Raw genomic sequence first — 3,659 nt, forward strand, 5'->3', positions numbered from 1 at the left:
TTCCAAAATTGATTTTTTTGACCCAAGGCATCTTAATTTTTTTTAAAAAAAACTAAAGCCAGCTATTAGGCTATGCTTAAAAGACTTTCAGAAGAGAGGAGAGGAAATGAACAACTCTATATTTAAAATATCTTATTTTTATTTTTATTATTGTTATGAAAATGTTAATTTCCTAAGGGAATCGAGTTTAAATGAACACTCTGGAGTCCATTTCCTAAGCCAATCAATAATGACCTCATGTGCATGAAAAACAGAGTACCTGTACATTTCAAAATAAAATTTATGGCACCCATATAAGTAAAGGGATAAGAATTTCTAACACTAGACAGCAAACACAGATTTATGTTGAAATACTTAATTCATCATCTCATAAGTCCTCATGAAAAGAAGAGAGAAAGAAGGGGCTTCATATTTCTATATACATGTATATTCTCACCAAGTAAAATTTGGGATCAATCAGAAATTAGGCCTCTGTTAGATTAATATTAGAAAATTATCTGTTCCAAAACTCTCATAATACTATGCTTTTGAGGTCAAATAGCTAGTGTCTCATTTGCAAAGAAGAGCTGGAATTTGCTGGCTAGGTAAAGATGAAAGTAACTTTAACTGACCCATTAGAAAGTTGCAGAAGTAGTTTAGCATAATAACAAAACAGTTGCTAGGGTTGCTAAATACTTTTATTCACAGAGGGGAGTGGTTTGGTTTGGATAATGGTACATTGCGAGCACTTCCAATTTGAATATTTGTGTTTGTCTTTAAAATAACTTTTCATCATCCAGCAATGTTTAATTATACAGGTAAAGACAACTTTCAGACTGGAGATGTCCATCAAAAGTTTGGCAGAATGGACACTCCCAGTTCTTTTTGGATGATGTGCCCCTACATGCATCTCTGGTTTGACTGCTTAGGTACTGCGTGGCCATTCACATATATTATCAACACAATAATTCTTCATTTACATAGCTTTTTATATGCATGCTACAACAGCCAACATTTCAGGGCTAAAATAATATTGGAAATAAGTATGAACAGAAGAAAGGAAAATTTAATAGTTGAGACAAAAAAGATGCTCTTATGTGTGATTAGAAAATGATGGCGATTTGATGAAGTGGAAATATATGGAAAGTTGTTCTGGATGCTAGCTACTTGCAGAGAATCTTGCATCAGTGATAGGGATGAGTGATGACAGTCTGCATCAGATAAGATTCTCTGCCATTTTGATAACTGTACAAAGTAGGAAATTCCAAATCAATTGATGAAATTAAACAGTTGACAGTAAGAGAAGAAAAGTCATTTGTTCTTTTAAAAGGGACTTAGTTCAGTTCAGTCGCTCAGTCGTGTTCGATTCTTTGTGACCCCATCGACTGCAGCATGCCAGGCCTCCCTGTCAATCACCAACTCCAGGAGCTTACTCAAACTCATGTCCATCGAGTCGGTGATGCCATCCAACCATCTCATCTTCTGTTGTCCCCTTCTCCCCTCGCCTTCAATCTTTCCCAGCATCAGGGTCTTTTCAAATGAGTCAGTTCTTCGCATCAGGTGGCCAAAGTATTTGAGCTTCAGCTTCAACATCAGTCTTTCCAATGAATATTCAGGACTGATTTCCTTTAGAATTGACTGGTTTGATTTCCTTGCAGCTCAAGGGTCTTCTCCAGCACCACAATTCAAAAGCATCAATTCTTTGGTGCTCAGCTTTCTTTATAGTCCAACTCTCACATCCATACATGACCACTGGAAAAAAGGGACTTAAGATATCTATATCTTATTGCTCACTTTTTAGAGTAGGAATTGGAAATGAGTCCCTACAGGAGAATTAAAGAAGATAGTAAACTGAAAACCAAAATAAATAGCTACTCATATGTATTTTCTACATCTTGTTACAAACTAAATTTCTTGCTAAATATTTATTTTCAAGTAATTTGAATAATAGTAAGTGGTAGGACAGTTTTGAGTTTGGGGTGACTTCTGATTTTATTTTGTTTAGGAATCCCATGTTGGAGGGATAAATGCAGACACATGAAATGGAGGCAAGCTACCCATCAATTCAGATTTTATGTGGATTCTGTGGTAAGGTAGTAATCATGATCAAAGCAACTGTTCACAGAGTAGGATCAGAGAATGTTAAAGAGAGCTTGTTATTCAGAATAATAGCAAAAGAATGTTTGTGTAATATGATGCAAGATCAGGAAAAGTGTGTTAAATTTTACCACCACGTTTAGAAAAGTGAAAGTGAAGTCATTCAGCCGTGTCTGACTCTTTGGGACCCCATGAACTGTAGCCTGCCAAGCTCCTCCATCCATGGGATTTTCCAGGCAAGAATACTGGAATAGGTTGCCATTTCCTTCTTCCAGGGGATCTTCCCAACCCAGGGATTGAACCCAGGTCTCTGGCACTGCAAGCAGACTCTTTGTGGCTCAGCTGGTAAAGAGTCTGCTTGCAATGTGGGAGACCCGGATTCGATCCCTGGGTTGGGAGGATCCCCTGGAGAAGGGAAAGGCTACCTGCTCCAGTATTCTGGCATGGAGGATTCCATGGACTGTATGGTCCATGGGGTCACAAAGAGTCTGGAGCAACTTTCACTTCACTTTATTTATTTATTTATTTTTTAAACAAAGAATTGCTTTATTAATGCAAACTATTAATACATACCCAAACTATAAAGTACTAAGAAATTTAAATATCTAAGTCACAGCAAACAGGTGGCAATTCAACATCCAGAGTTGACAGAAGGCTTGAGGGAGACTGCAACACATTAGACTCCCACAGTGGAGGAGACATCTTCCGAGGCGAAGGGGGCCCCACGTGTAACAGCTGCTCAAGCTCCCTCTCCTCATCAAGGATCATGAGAGGCACTCCATTCAAGGGGAGGTGTGCGATCTGGTGCTCCTCAGGCAGGTCAAAACTCTCAAAATCTAATGGGTTGAAGGGAAAGAATTTTTCTATTTCTGGATAGGTGTCATCTGAGGCAGGAACCAGACTTTTTGCTTTAACAGTCTTCTCAGTAATCTTTTTGGTAGAGAAAGTTGTCTGCTTCTGTTTGAGTGGTCCTTTCCTCTTAACTGATTTTTCTGTAGCTCTGTGGACAGTTCCCAAAGCCTTTCTCGCAGGTTTTGGTAAAGCTGGTAGAGCATCAAACATTTTGCCAACACGTGGTGTTGAAACCTGAGATCTCCCATCTAAAGCTTTGACTGAAGGCACAGACCCCAGCTTCAGCCCATCCTTAGGAGCCACATGGATGCCTGGTACTCCATTTTCCTTATCAACATAGATCAGAGTAGCCATTCTGGATCAAGTTCGGAGTAACAGCCAAACTCTCGCAAGACTCATCTTTCACTTCACTTTAGAAAGATGATGAAGGTGGGAGATAAGTTTCTATTAATACTAAATATATCCAACATGGGAAAAGCATATATATAACCCAGTCCAACATCCTATCAGAAATGGAAGTCTGGTGGCCTTCTTGAATGTGAATTTTATTTTCTTTCCTAAGATTTCAAAGGCAGCAGGGATAATATCAAGGATTTGTTTGACTTTTTATAACATTAGTTTATTAAAATTAAGAAGTAAAGCATTTTTGCTTTGTAAAAGTTGAGAACTTAAGCAGAACATAAAGAAGAAAATAAATACCATACAATCAGATGAATTCTTAATGTGACTAT

At 38.1% G+C, this 3,659-nt stretch overlaps 1 pseudogene; it reads right to left on the minus strand.

Moving 5' to 3' along the window:
* Positions 1-2,673: 2,673 nt before the first annotated feature.
* LOC129556184 (securin pseudogene) lies at positions 2,674-3,311 on the minus strand (annotated as a pseudogene).
* Positions 3,312-3,659: the final 348 nt, after the last annotated feature.

Source organism: Moschus berezovskii, chromosome 13, assembly GCF_049115385.1.
Source record: "Moschus berezovskii isolate FMDL1 chromosome 13, NW_MosBer_1.0, whole genome shotgun sequence".
Lineage (NCBI taxonomy): Eukaryota > Metazoa > Chordata > Mammalia > Artiodactyla > Moschidae > Moschus > Moschus berezovskii.